The sequence below is a fragment of the Falco rusticolus genome, chromosome 12, assembly GCF_015220075.1.
Source record: "Falco rusticolus isolate bFalRus1 chromosome 12, bFalRus1.pri, whole genome shotgun sequence".
Lineage (NCBI taxonomy): Eukaryota > Metazoa > Chordata > Aves > Falconiformes > Falconidae > Falco > Falco rusticolus.
Window position 1 is genome coordinate 13,041,056 of NC_051198.1, and position 14,613 is coordinate 13,055,668.

Here is a 14,613-nt window from a genome sequence, read left to right on the forward strand (position 1 = left end):
CCACCATCCTCTGCCAAGGACACCCAGCGTGAGAATATGACAGGGTGACAGTGGGTGCTAGGAGTGGCCCATGCCCTGAGGCTGGCTGTTTCTGAATGCCGCAGGGCATTCCTGCCTGCTGCTGTGCCAGGGGTTAACCGTGGCTCCTCTGGTATGACTGGGAGCCTGAACTGTGTGTCCTGAGTTTACCCAGGTCTCAGCTTGGCCGCTGGCAGCAGGCAGTTTCCACTTGCAGGGGTAACATTTCACCCTTGGATGGTGGTTGCATGGCTGTCACTCAATAACTAGACACAGAGCAACCCTGTGGCTAATTGGTGTCATTAGGCAGTAAATGCTTGTAAGCAGGAGCTGAGGAGAGGGCAGCAGGGGTGCAGGGAGGGAGGGAAGATGTCAGGGTGTGGGGAGGGAGACAGAAGGGTGGGGATGGAGAGATCACTGTGGGAAGGATCACACCCAGGAGATGGCTGGGGTGGGAGACCTTCAGGAGAGGGGGTTCTGTGTCCCCCAGCCTGCCAGCTGGGATGTGCCCTGTGTCCCAAAGATGCTGCTGCTCCACAGGGCAACAGGCCCTTCCTGCTGGCAATCTGAGAGGGGCTGGAGCTTGGCTGGACCCCACTGCCCATGCCAGCCCCCAGGAGCCCTGTGGGTGCCCCAGGCCCCTTGCTGAGCTGTGTCTGCCCAGAGGACAATGGGGTTTGTTTCTGCTTGCCCAGCTGGAAAACACGCATGGCCCCAACACCAGGCTGGAGTTCTCAGGGCCAAGGCCCTTCCCTGCCGTATCTCCGGGCCATTTGCTCACTGGAGCTTCAAGTGCTTGGGGGGGGTGGGGAGGTGTCACCCCATTGCATCTTGATGTTACCAGTGAGAGGGGATGCTGAGCATGGGGAGGCGGTGGGGCCAATTGGCAGCAAGTGCCTCCCTCTCTGCTGCCTCTCCTTGCAGGTTTTCACCCAGGGCTGCTCCTCTGCTAGCAGCAAGCTCCTGCTGCCCTCAGCCTACTAGTGAAGAAGCCACAGGCAGCTGCCTGATTTTATTTTGGCAGGTCGGGTCGTGCAAGGAAGCAGAGGGACAGCGGGGCACTGGAGGTCTGTGTGGCTCCCTGCGAGCGGTGACGTGCCCAGCTGGATCTCTGCGCCACGGGCAGAGCTCAGGAGGGGATTGCAGCCTGCTCCTGTCCCACCTCATCCCAGCCAGGCTTAGGCCATCAGGTGAGCATCACTTTGACCCTGCCACTTCTTATCCTGAAAGACAGGGCAGGGCACTGAGGTCCTGGGGGGGTCACCATCAAGAGCCCTGCAAGCAACAAGCAGAGAACTCCCACCCAAAAAATGGTCCACCAGCAGCTCCGCAGTTGGGACCCTGCTCCAGGGTCAGCCAGGGCCAGCAAGGGAAGAGCAGAACTGAAACGGTCCCTGAGCCATTCACTGATCCCAGCAACAGGCTGAGGTGCTTTGTTGACTATCAAAGCATCCAGGATCATTGCTGCCTCCTTGTAACTGGATTCCCAGGAGCCTGTAGTGGTTTCTTCCCCCCTATTGGCTTGTGGGTTAGTAACCTGCTGACACTTGACAGAGGTCCAGCATCTTCTGTTTCCCTCCATGTGACTGATTAAAATGCCCCCTGTCCCCCTTTCCCAACCTGGCTGTGCTCTGCTGCCTTGTCACACGTGCAGAGAATCGGATACAGCTGCTAATCTGCTTGCCACCCCACTCCTGCCTGCCTGCTCTGCCTTTTAAACGCACTGGCTCTCTGTTTCTTTGCTCCGTGGCGCGGAGGGGTGGCACAGAGACTCTCTGAGCTGAGCCACCCGTGCCCTTCTCCTGGCAGGGTGGGAAGTGCCCAGTGGAGGGCAGCCCTGTCGCCATGGGTCATTCATGCAAAGGGAAGGGTGGTTTTGCAATGGAAAGGGGAGCTGGATGGCGTACAGCCCCCTGACCTCAGCCAGGCTGACAGCCTCACCGTGCCTCAGTTTCCCTTGCTCCTACCACAGGCGTATTAGAGGGAAAGGGAAATCTCATTGCAGAGGAGGGTTGGTGGGTTAATTAATGTATGGTTGCAAAGGGCTTGCAAATCTCCAAAGAAAATGGTCGACGTGGGTGCCAAGTGTAAAGGATCCTGGAAACACTTAAGTGCCTGCAAATGCTGCCTAGCTCCTCAGGCCCTAAAACTCAAATATTTCCCAAGAGGCACAGAAAATGTTCCTTCAGCTCCTATGATGCATTACCCACTGCCTGGAATAAATCTCCATTTTCGCTCTTGATTTCCAAACCAGCTGTTTGTTTGCTTTCCCCTTTTGGATTTCGTTGCTTTAGTTGAAGCTGGGAATTGCTACAAGGCGGGGCGGGGGGAGAAAGCGGCTTTGGTGAGAGGTTTGGCAGCAAGCGTCACTGAAGGGAGAGCACTTTGCCTGTTCTGCCTGTTGCAAAGCAGAGCATACAAATTGGGCTCCAGGTGACAGCATTGCAATGCCTGCGGCGCACATTTGAGATTTCAGAAAGAAAACTCGAAGGGCTGGGCAGCATGAGCCCCTTCAGCATGTCCTGGGGAGCATGTCCATGGGACTCCTGGCTTCATGTAAGGGAGAGGCTTTGCTGGCTGCCTTCCCCCAGGAAAGCAGGGCTCTGCCTTCTCCCTTCGCCCTGGGGAGCGCAGCAATGTGCCAACAGCAGCGGTGTATTTTAGCACCATGCTGCTGCTTCGGGGATGGAGAGTGTGGAAGAGCAGCAAGACCCTGGGCCCCACTTGAGGCTGCTTTTCTCCTTGCCCAGATTACACAGGGGAGAAACATCTAGCTCTGTGTGTCGTGCTGGTGTTATACATTGGTGGGCCCAGTACCAGTGCTGGGCAAAGCCCCAGCTGTTTCCAGTCCAAAGCAGAAACCGTTTCTGTAGCTGTTTACTTCTTCTGGGAGGCTTGTTATTGTGCTCACAAAGGCGAAGATGATAACATGAGGGTCACTTGGGAGCAGAGGGCTCCACGAAGACAACGCATCCTGTCAAGATGAAACAAGACAGCTTGACCCTTCAGCAATGGCGCATGTTTGCATAGCAATAAGTGAGTTTTCACTGGCTCTGTGATTTGCCACCTTCTGTAAGAGAGGAGGTGTCATCCCCCTGAGACCACATGCCAGTGTTAGTATCAGGCATCCCAAGGACCATGCATGGCTCTTGGGGGTGGATGTGCTTCCCAGGGGGCTGAAGTGGCTCTCCTGACGCAAGACCCATGAGTGAAATCGGTTTTGTCCTGCACCAGCCAGGGCTGGATTTTAATGGATGTTCCCTCCCAGCCTTAGCCTGCCTCACTCCATGGTGTCTTGCTTGCTCCAGGTCTCCTGCTCACCCAAAGGAAGGCATCGTTAGACCCCATCCTGCAAGTCAGTGGTGGGTGGGTGCACAGGTCTGTGCAGAGAAGCAGCTGGTGGCCCATGCGGACGGAAGAGATATACTTAGGAGCTGGAAGCTGCCTTTCTCCTTGCCTTCTTTCTGGTATATCTGCTGGCCTTCTGTCTGCCTGCGGTCACTGGTGGCTGCAACGCTGTTCAGCGCTAATGGATTTCAACCCTCTTGTCTCCACTGAGACATCTCTATTGAGAGATGTTGGTTCCAGTGCTGAGGAGCGGCTGCGCAGACAGGACCAGAGCTGTGAATTAGAGAACATTTAATTCCATACTTGAGCAATGGTAAGTGCTCTGTACCCTGCTGCTGAAAGCCTGGGGTGAGGCAGCAACTCCACCCACCCTGTCCTGAAGCAGAGACTTCCTGGAATATCCACTCAAAGGTAAATTTTGTGGTATTTCTTCTCCCAATGGGATCTGAGGGTCTTAATGATGCTGAGAGCCTTGTTCTTGCTTCTGGAAGCACGGTGACAGTTTGGCTGGGCGCTGCCAGTCTGGACCCTGTGCTCAGGAGTCCCTGGGGGATTGGTTCCCACAGCTTTTAGTCTGTGCTGAAGTTGGAGCTTATATAGAAAAATAAAATTGTAGCGATGCTCAAATTTTAGCTTATGCTGCTGAGCAGCAAGTGTGGACATCTTGAGGGGAAACATGGGGCCTGAGATGCTGTGGCATTGATGTCCTGGGGACTGCTACAGGGACTTGTGGGGCTCTCTAAGTGACAGCAGCATGGCACATCTCAAAGCTAGAGAGGAGGTGATGTGAGACGTCTCAAAGCAGGCAACCTTGCTCTCCTATTTTGCTTTTTTTTTGGAAAGGAGAGGCGAGAACAGGGGAGGCGGGGAGAGGAGAGGCGAGGAGAGAGGTTTTGCCTGTGTTGCAGCTCACCCAGAACACAACCCTCCAGATTGGAAAGGCTTAGGGAAAGTGGGCTGAAAGGCAGGTCCAGGGCTTGGAGCCGTCATTGCCTGGGAGACGCAGCAGGAGCTTAATTGGAGATGGGAGCTTTTAAATCTAATTTGATCTGATACAAATCTTACATTTAAGACAAAAGCCTCCTGTCTTACTAGCTGACAACACTGTCTGCTGTTCGCTTCATGTTGTCAGTACACCCTGCTGACTCCAGCAATCTGTAACTGCAACCAGTATCTACCAGCCAGCACAGAGGGAGAGATCCAGTGGCAGAGGCTGCTACCGAGCAGGACCGCAAAGAAGTTACTTCCTGAGGGTGACACTGCAGCGTCATTGTTGCATGTCAGAAAGCAACGGTAGCTGTCTTACCCCTGTCCTCATAGCCTTTTTATCGGGCTTTGGGGACTTTTTGCTTACGTGGTGACGTTTTGCATGTCTGTCTTAAAATACAAGCTTGGTGCTTGGATTCAGTGGGGAGATGTGTATTAGACATCATCTCGCTGGAAGATTGTGAAGACAGGAATCTGCCAGGGCATTTGGGGGTGTTTTAACTTCTGATTTTAATTTCTAACTCAAACTGATTGCTGGCTGCAGAGAATTTTCCGAGGGTGTTTATTAATGGAGCAAACGTTTTTACAGTCAAAGCTGCTACAGGGACTTCCTGATGATGCTGCCTGCAGCCACATGGCGTAAGTGAACAGAGCGAGCAAGAGAGAAGGGCCCTGTGCTCCTGGTAGAAGCATCTGGAAACATCAAGCTACATAAAAAAAGATTGCAAGCCATTTAACTGCTCAGGTAGGAATTCAGGTGCACTCCCCTTTGCTGTGGGACAAAGTACCTGATTCCTGCTGCACCTTGGTAATTAAGCAAAACAACAGGTTTTTATCACAGCAGAGTAGATATCTATTCTGGAGAGATAGGAGGCTGGAGCTTGAAAAAAAACAACCAAACAGCTTAGAGTCCATGCCTGCCCTTTGGATACTGGGTACACACAGTACTGATATGCTCTGGATATAAGGAAACTGCTAAATTTCAGAGGGGTCTGCACATTACCTGCCATCCCAGGTAGCACCCCCATGAATGCATGGTGCAAAAAGCTGTCTTCAATCTTCTCCACAACCCAAGATAGTTTTATATATATATATATATAACAATATACACACACGTGTTTATGTATACACACCCATATGTATCTATATATGTACATCAGTAACTGCCAGCAGAGAGGATTTTTGTCTGGATTGGGATGCAGCTTCACGCTCCGTTCAGAGCCATAACACACCGTATAGCTCCCCGTAGAGCTGCAAGGGTTACCGATGGGTGGGTATTAATGCAAACCCGGTGCCGGGCGCAGCTCAGAAGCGCTGGGGGGGGGGGGGGGGGGGGTGGTTGCCCCCCCTTCTCCGGGGCTGTGCAGGGCTGAAGCAGCCGGGCCCTGGGCGGGCCGGGGGGTTCCCCGCCGGGTGCGGGGCGGGGGAGGCGCGGAAGGGGGGGAGCCAGGGGCGGGCCAGCCCCGGGGAGGGCCGGCACCCGGCGCGCTGCGGGGGAGCGCGGCGCAGGTGGGTTCACGCGTGGGGTGGGCAGCGCTGCCCGCGGGGGGTCGCGGCGTCTTTTCCCCCTTCTCTCCGGGGGGTGGGGGGGTGGGGAAACCGGCCGCCTCCCCCACGCGGGAGCCGCGTGGCGCTGAAGGCGGCAAAAAGAGGAGGAGGAGTTTGAGGAGCGGGGAGGGAGGAGGCGGTTTCCCATCCGCTTCGGGGACAGAAGGCGCCGGCGAGGAGAGGGGGGCAGCGGTGAGCTCCCTTCTTTAAGGTACTGGCTCAAAGTCGCTGAGCTTGCAACGCCCCCCGCCCCCCCTCGCCCCCGCCTCCCTCCGAGGGTCCTAGCAGCGTTCCAAAGCTTTGGAGCAGGGAGCCGGGTGCTCCCCCAGGAGCCCTCGGAGGGAGCCGGCGGGGGGTTGCAAGCTCAGGATCCGGCGCCGCAGCCTTGGGGGGAGGCAGCGTGTGAGTCGCGGGTCGGTGTCGCGGGGGGTGTGATGCATAGATGCTGTCTTTTGGGATGGGGGGGTTCTTCCTTGCCGCCTCGCGTGGCGAGTCCACATCCCCTTCCGCAGCTGCCGCCGCGGGGAGAGCGCGTGGCTTTGGGGTGCGGTGATGCTTTGATGCCTGGGATGCAGGACTTCCCCCAGGGGGTCGCGCAGCGCTCCTCCGGCTGCAGGGATGCGCATCTCCGCCGCGCGGCAGCCGCTGCGGGCCGCGCCGGGCCACGCTGCGAGGACCCGGTGGCGGGCGCGTGGGCTGGGCGCCATGTGCTGCGGTGCGGGCGGTGGGGCAGGGCCAGCCCCGCTCCGCGTCCTGCTGAAGAAAGTGCTCCCCGTCGGCTATGGGATGCTGTGGAAGATTTCAGTTTCTTTCTGTTCCTGAGCAAAGCGGCTGCGTTAATGGAGAGCCTGGCCCGGGCAGGAGCACCGAGAGCTCCCGTGGAGCCCTTTTGTGCTGTCATTCCCACCTCTGCAGTTAAATTAGAGCCTGTACTTAAATTTGAGCCTCTAGTTAAATCTGAGCCTCACACCCCTGCTAGGTGCTAAGACTGCCAGCCCAACAGTCACTGCCTGTGCTCACCAGCGCTCCCGCCTGCCTCTCGGGAACAGGCTGTGGAACTGCGGGCTGTGTGGGAAGGCGGCAGCAGCCAAGCCCTGGGGCTGTGGGATCGAAGACAAGTGAGCCTGTATCCTTGAGCCCAGTAGATTCCCTAGGGTTAGGGGCTGCAGGAGGAATTCATGCAGCTGTTGGCCACAGCTGGATGCACTTCCCGGCTGCTCCAAAGCAGGAAGCAGCCTGATGGCCCCTCAGTTGCCTGTTGTGAGCTGACACAATTTAGGGACTTCTGTCAATGCCGACACAGGAAATCCCACTCCCCTCCTGCACCGCATCCTGGCTTGGCGGCATCGTTTCCTCTCACCAGCCCCTCGAGATGCTGGACAGTCTTCGGGCTCCCTCAAGCCTGCCTCCACTACAAAACTACTGCAGGATGTGACTGTGCGAGGATGCTTTTCTCTTGGGTACCTGGTTGTCTGAGTGCTGCTTGTGGGCTGTTGATACAGTGTCAGTGCAGTGCAGACGCTGTATGTGTGCTCTCTGGAGTGCTCCTGCTGTTGCTTTTTGCTCCTGGAAAAGACAGGTAGGCATGCCTTGGCTCACCAAGAAGGTCTTTACAGAGCAGGGGCACTTTCCGTATGGCACTGAGGGCTCTAACATAGGCCCCAGAAGATGGTTTGCAGAATGGCTGTTTCCCGTCAGCTAGTACAAACAAGAGGCGGGGGCCTACACTGTAGCAAAGCATCTGCAATGGAGAGGTGGAAGAAATTCAGTTCAGCTTGAACTGGCAAATGAGCACCAGCACACAGGGCAGTAGGGCACCTCCATCCTGCAGTTTTTCCTCTTCTCGCTTCCTCCCCAAGCTGCGTAATTAACTACTGGCATAATTTCCCCATCATGGCATCCCTGCTCTCATTATCTTGGGCTGAGATGTATAATGAGCCTCTTCCTCTTCCAAGATGAGCCATAGGCTTTGTTCTTGCCCGGGCCTGACCTGTCTTCTTCCTTGTTGTGGTCTGGGGTGAAGCCAGGGCATGGAGGACAAGGCACCCCTTCATCCTCTCTCCTGTTGCACTTCCTTGCTCTGCCCGGCTCCATTCCCAGCTGCCCTGGCAGAGGCAGGGTTTGGGGACCAGCCCATCAGACCAGAGGGAGCCCAGGAGCACCCGCCTGCCCTGTCCAGATGGGCAGGCACCAGCCATTGGCTTTGGGAAGCCAGCAAGCAGCCCCCAGTGCCTTCTCTGGGACACGTGGATCTCAGCTGGTTTTGTCCAGCATAACATCCAGGTCCTTGACAGGTGTTAAGGAAGCTGCAATACCTGCTCTTACCAGCAAGTGCTGTTTGTGGTCCTTGCCAGCTCAGTACTGACCCCACAGTGCAAACTCTGCTCACCTTCTTGAGCCTCCTCAGCACATAGCTCTGCCCTGTGACACCTGCCAGCCCAGCACTGGTGCTGCTGGACCTGCAGGACTGTGAGCTCTCCAATTACATCTCCATGCTAACTTGCACTTAGCTGCCAGCAAGCTCAGGTGCAGAGCATTACACAGCGTGAGCTCCAGGCATTTGCAGATGGGCAGGAGTCAGGGTTTTAACAAACACACAGCTGTTGGGATTTGTTTAAGCAGTGCGATAAAGACCGAGCGTTTCCTAGGTTAACAACGTGCAAGATGTGGGATAGGCAAAGAAGTGTGCGGAGTAGGGTTGGACCCTGGGTGGATTTGGTTACATCAGAATGTGTGGTCCAGAGAGACCCCAGTGCCCCAGCTGAGGTTGCAGCACAGCACTGCACCCCATCTCCCACTCCAAACCCTGTAGACTTGGTTGGGCGATTGGCTGTACATAGGCTCTGGGGAGCTGTGGTGCTGCGTGAGGAATGCGTACGAGGGTTGCTGCTCTCATGAGACTAGGAAAGCTGTTGCGTAGGGATGGTGCTAGCCCTTTGTAACTTCATTGCTGATGCTGGTGCTGTTAAGAACATCACTATTGTGACACTTTGGTCCTGCTCTGGCTTGGAGCAGGCTTTTCTGTGGTCTCACTGATCCCTGAGAAAGGGGAGGCTCAAAGCATTGGGTATGTGTGGCTGTCATGCACCATCCATGACAAAAATCAGTGAGCTTGGCATTCTGGGTGCAGTGCTCAAGGCTCTCTTGCAGCCTCTTAGTTAAGTCATGGGTGAGCACAGTCAGGCTTCATCTCTAGAAGACTGGCTTTTTTTGAGGCCAAAGGGGAGCAGAGACCTATTGCCTACTTGCCAGTTCATTCAGAAGAAGCCCGCAGGAAATCAGGCAGATTTCCGCAGAGCTGCCTTGCCTTCTTCCCACCACACCACTGTCAGGATTTGCTTTAGTTCATTTAGTTTAGGTCTTGTCTGATGGGAAAGCACTTCACTGTGAAATTTCCAGCTGGAAATTCATGGAGTGAGTGGACCAGGAAGCTACAGAAGGAGGAGGCAGACAGGGGCTTGAGGTGAAGAGCAGGACTGGGAGGGATGCGGCTGGATCAGGAGCAGCAGCAGGACTGGAGGATCCTGCAGTCAGCCTCCCACCCGGTGAGCAGCCTGCTCTGGCCAGGTACTGAGGGCTGAGTCACAGCAGCAGGACTGGGTCATCAGCCTGGCTGTGCTGAGGGCAAGCCGTCACCCGAACACATACCAGCGCCCCTGGACTGCCACTGAAATGGCCCCAGCCCTGCTGCAAGGCTGCTGGGGAGAGGTGCATCCCACCTGGGCCACCCTGCTTGGCTTCTCTGCTCATGCTGTGGGTCCCAGCGTGGTCCTCACCCCTGCCTGGTTCATCACACCTAGCACAGCCACCCACTGATTCCAAGCAGGGACAGGGAGCCGATTTACACCGATAGCTGAGGGTCAGCTCACCTGGAGGAGCTCAAAGACATCAAGGGCTTTGGGGTGGGCAGCCCCATTTGAGTTTTGCTGCAGGTTTGCTCATGGAAAACCCTCGTGAGAGGAGCTCCCTCATTTTAGGCTTGGTTACCCCTGGAGAACAGCTCGGAGAGGCAGGAGGGACTGGTGGCATAGCTCTCTTCGTGCTCCTGGCCAGGGGCTTGGAGTTGAAGGAGCTACCTGCCCTACCTTCAGCAGGCCTTGTCTTTTCCTGGCCTCAGGACCAAGCTGGAGGCAGTTCTGGTTTTTTTGCCTGGGATATCCTCCCTCGGCGCTGTGGATGAGCTCCTCGATGGTATTTGCTCTGGACAGAACCTCTGCCCCCTCGGGGAGCCCACTGCTGCAGGGAGCGCGGTGCCTTCAGCTCTTAAGGGTTTGTAGGTATTGTGCTGTGGCTGAGGATGGTAGGGTTGGGCAGGTCTTCATACCACCCTGATGAGAGCAGGAGTGTTATCCATGCACCGCAGGAGGAGGCAGACCAACGGCAACACAACCAAGCTGTTAAGAAGCAATCCACCCTCCCCTGCAGCTTCTCCTTCCCGTCTTCACACCCACCCCTCGTGGCAGTACAAGGTTGGTGTGATCGCATGGTGAACCACATCAGGGCATTGATCTGCCAGCATCTTCCCAGACAGGGCTGTTACCCTGGAGGCAGCAGGTGCAGGGTGCCTGGGCGATGCGGGGCAGGAGCTGTGCCTTGTGGGGGTCAAGGGAGTTGCTGTAGGGCCCCACGCTCCCCCCTGCCTGGGCTCTGCAGCTGGGCTTGCTCCAAAAGGGGAGCCTTTGACTAAAAACAGAACCCAGCAGAAGTAAATGGCTTGGCCTTCAATAAAACAAGTCATCTGCCACCAGCCCTCCCTCCCTTTCTTCCCCCGTGGCTGCAAGGGGGATGCAGTGTGCCAGAAAGGGATTGCTTCAGCAGCGCTCAGCTCCTGGGCTCCTTATCGCCTGGCATCGCCGTGGGAGTGCATCAGCGTCCCAGCGTGTCCAGGCACCTGGGCAAGCTCTGGCAGGACACCTTGCCGGATGGCCAGCCCACCTCGATGGAGGCTACGGTACCCTTGGATCTTCCAGCAGGGAGTCTCAGAGCCTCCTTCATCTCTTCTGCTCCCCAAATTAACATGGGAGAGGCTCGGCAGCGGTGGAGCCTGCAAAGCCAATGCCAATGTCTGCAAAGTGCCGTTTCCACATGAGCAGAGCACTCGGTGGCTCTCATGCAGGGTTCTCCGTGCTTCCAAGGTATCCCTGGGGATGCTCACAGTCCCAGGCAGCCCAGGACCTTGTGGCTGTGGCACACTGGGTGGTGGCTGATTGCACAGATGCAGCAGCGCCTGCGGGTTGGGATTTGGAGGGGATGTGACTTGCCCTTTCCTGACTTGTGGCCAGGGTTATTATTGGTCGTGTGGGAGACACTCTGTTTTGCCATGGTTTGTCCAGACGCGGGGGTGAGCTCCTCACCTCCTGTTGTCTCTCCCTGCCTGATCCTACTTGCATAAAGGTTTCCCTGTTTGCTACGGGTTAGCCCAGGCCAGTGCCAAGAGTGAGAGGTTTGGAGTCTAACTCCCTCCGAAGGAGGTGTCTGCCTCGAGCCTTGCTCTGGCTCCACATGTGAGACGTTAGTCCTGCCAGGCTGTTTGTGGAAGCTGAGTTATTCAGAGAGGAGGGTACGAGAAGCAGAATTTCTGCCCTGGGTGTTTACTCCTAGTCCTGTGCTTGATCCACACCACTGGTGGCATGCTGCCACCTTGGCTTTTGGTTCCTAGGTCCACAGACCGTGTGCTGTCCGCACGGCTCTTCTGGAGCTACCGCAGAGCAAGCCTGGCTCTCAGCAGGTGTTACCTTCCCCACAGCCTTATTTAAAATCAGCTGGGAATTACAGGTGTGTGTGGCTCCTCGAGTCCCCCCAGCTCCTAGGACTTGCGGGGACGGCTTTGCCCTGCTGCTGGGAGGTGACTGCGACTTTGGAAGTGGCTGGCTTTGGGCACGTGGGAGGAGCACACCCAGCCAGGGCATCTGTCCCTGCTCCCTCCTTTTGTTTTTGGGGATCATGGGGTGCCCCTTGGCTGGGACAAAGAAGGTGTGTGGGTCTGGGGGTGACTGACATGCCCCATCTCCTGGAGCAGAGCTGCATTTAGCAGCTGAAGCCAGTTCGCAGTTTGCAAGATGCTGCAGCCATCCAGGCAGTGAGCAGGATCTTGGCAAGACAAGTGGCTGGCAGAGGGACCATGGCAGGTGCCAAAACCTTCTTCCCTGCTCGCCACCCCCTTTCCCAGTAGGGCTGCGGAGATTTCATGCCGAAAACAGTGGTCAGCCAGGTCCCAGGTTCTTGAGCTGGCCTACAAGCAAAAAGCCACTTCAATCTGTGGGGACCCAAAATAGCCCTTGTATTTCTCTCCCGGCTGCCAGGCACATCTGACATGCAAAGGACAGAGCCAACCTCAACCCACCACAGGCCCGGCAGTGGTTGGCCCACACATGTCTGTCCCAGTTTCTGTCAGGGGGCTCTTGGTCAGTGGGGAGGGATCGCCCCTCCAAATTTTGGGAGCTGGGGAGGCTGTGACGCCGGGGGAAGATCATGTTGTTCTGGCTCTGGTTTCACTCCTCCGCCCCCCCACTAAATTGGAAGCAGCTGTGCAGCCCAGCCCAGCCTTGGAAAAATTGCTGGGTGGGGGCAAAATGAGGTCTGCCCCCGTGCCAGCCCCCTGGCAGGGCTGGCAGCCTGTGGCAGCCCCTCCACCGAGTCCTCTGGGTGCAGGGACAAGGCTGGCTCTGTCCAGCCCCAGGGATGCTCTCCCACCTGCCAGGGGACTCGGGTGAGGGGGCAGCGTGGCCCAGGTGCCGGTGGTTCAGCGGCTCCCACTGGGTGTGGGCAGCTCTTGCTGGCTGAGGGTCCTGCTTGCCTCCAGCTTTGTGCATTTGCATCTGGCACCAGCTCCCTTCGGGAAGGAGGCAGCACTGGACGGACGGAGCCTCTCCCCTGGGATGTGAACGCGTCCCAGGGTGCGGGAGGTGGCCGGGTGGCAGTGGGCAGGGAGTTGCTGTGGGCAGGTGCTCTCACAGCTGGTTGTCTGCCAGCTTTTCCTGCCCTTCCAGAAGCGGCCCTGTTTTGGGGACGAGCGATGAGGAGTCCTGGGGTCGGGCTCTCCTGGGGAGAGAAGCCCCCATAAAGTACAGTGTGGCATTTGAGGTGAGGGAACATGTTTGGCTGAGCCCTCCAAGCCTCCTCTGCTAGAGGCTCTGTGCATAGAGGGGGCTCCATGCGTATCTTGGGGAGGGGTTTAGAGGGGCTTTTGAACTTTCCAATGATTCCACAGCCCCCCTGCCTTGCCCCTCACGTCAGGGCTGTTTTGAGGACCTCTCAACTGCACCATAAGCTGTCCCCATCCTTCTTTCCCAGCCGCTCACTGCAGGTTGCTCCATGCTCAGCTCCCTTGTGTCATTCCTGGCCTGACTCCTTCCTGGGTCTGCCAGCTCTGAGCTCAGTCCTGGAGCCAGGAACATGAAGCAATGATGGAGGAATCCTCTCCATCCCAGCACCCTGGGGGCCACCAATGGCAGGTAGCCTCCTGCAGTCGTGCTCTTCCCCTCCAGTACTACTCCCTGAGCAGTGACCTCGGGGGTAGCCACATGTTGCTGTGGATATGGCCCTACCAAGCCTAGAAGGCAGGGTATGGAGAAACTCATCTTGGTGCTCTTTCATTCCCTGGCTGTGGGACTCTGTCCTCTGGGTTTCTTCCCATACATCCACTGAGTCCTTATCTTCAGACTTTTCTGGCCATGAACTGCTTTTTTCTCTTTCTGTCTTGCTGCATGCTTCCTCTTTATGGGTCTCACCTTTGTTCTTACAGACATGAGGGGGAAATGGGGACATGGTACTGTAGGCTCAGCCCATCCCTCCGACGTGCTGTAGCTGCTGCCCAAGGTGGGGCTGACCGAGATACCATCTGTAATGACAGGGATTCCTCTTGAGCAAGCCTCATCATGACTGGGTGGGGGGTGGAAGCTACTAAAGCAAAAGAGATGCATCTGGCAGCCATGCCCCAGGGGGGAGTCTTGCCTAAGCAATGCCCCAGCCCATTAGGGGGCAATCCCTATTCCCACTCGATTGGGTGGGAATGAGGAGTGCCACCTGCCTGGGCGAGCTGGGCTGCGGGCAGGCGGGAGCCAGCACTGTGCTTTGTGCTGTGGCACGTTGGGATTGCATGGCTGTCCTGGTACGTGGTGGCCTGTGCCACCGCTGCACCAAGCCCCAGGCTCCTCCATGCAGGGACAACCTGCTCCTGCCTCAGGGCTGCCTCTGGCTGCTCCTTGTGCTCCCTGCTGATTTTTACATTAATGGTGTCCGGTTGTTCTCCCCAGGGGTTCTGTAAGGTTTTCTCCACTGGGAAGCGGAAATGTGGCTTCCTCCCATTGTGCCTCTTCCTGCCACGGCCCCCAGGCTGACCCTGGGGAGCACCCTTCCCGCAGCACCCCCCTCCCTGTACCCCCCAGATGGAGCCAGGCAGCACCTCAGCCAGCCATGCTGGCACCCTGGGGGGCTTGGACCAGCCCTGCACACATGGGCTGCAGGGGGCTGCCTGGCTGCAGGAGCTGCCAGGTGAGGATGAAGGTCTGGGGTGTGGCATCCCCCGGCTCTCTCCGAACCCATGGTGGTCCCACAGGAAGCTGTGGCCAGGTAGCGTGAGCTTTGTGCCTGCCTGTGTGGGTCATTGCCCTGCCCCTCCCCACCTCCAGGCAGCCCCTGGAGGTGCTGAAAGCTGTCTGGAGGCACCATCCAGGTCCTGGTGGTGGTTTCCTCCTGGTTTTGGAGGTTTCT

The 14,613-nt window shown here is 57.0% G+C and overlaps 1 protein-coding gene across 3 annotated transcripts in view; it reads left to right on the forward strand.

Moving 5' to 3' along the window:
• Nucleotides 1-1,042: 1,042 nt before the first annotated feature.
• SLC29A1 (solute carrier family 29 member 1 (Augustine blood group)) overlaps nt 1,043-14,613 on the forward strand; it is a 28,360-nt gene continuing 14,789 nt past the window's right edge. The window contains exon 1 of one of the 3 annotated variants that reach the window (XM_037405991.1): nt 1,043-1,208. The gene's annotated coding sequence lies outside the window, so the exon portion shown is untranslated. Of the gene's footprint in view, nt 1,209-5,820; nt 5,863-5,997; nt 6,113-14,613 lie in introns of those variants that run through there. The other 2 variants (XM_037405993.1, XM_037405990.1) reach the window with 2 other exon arrangements.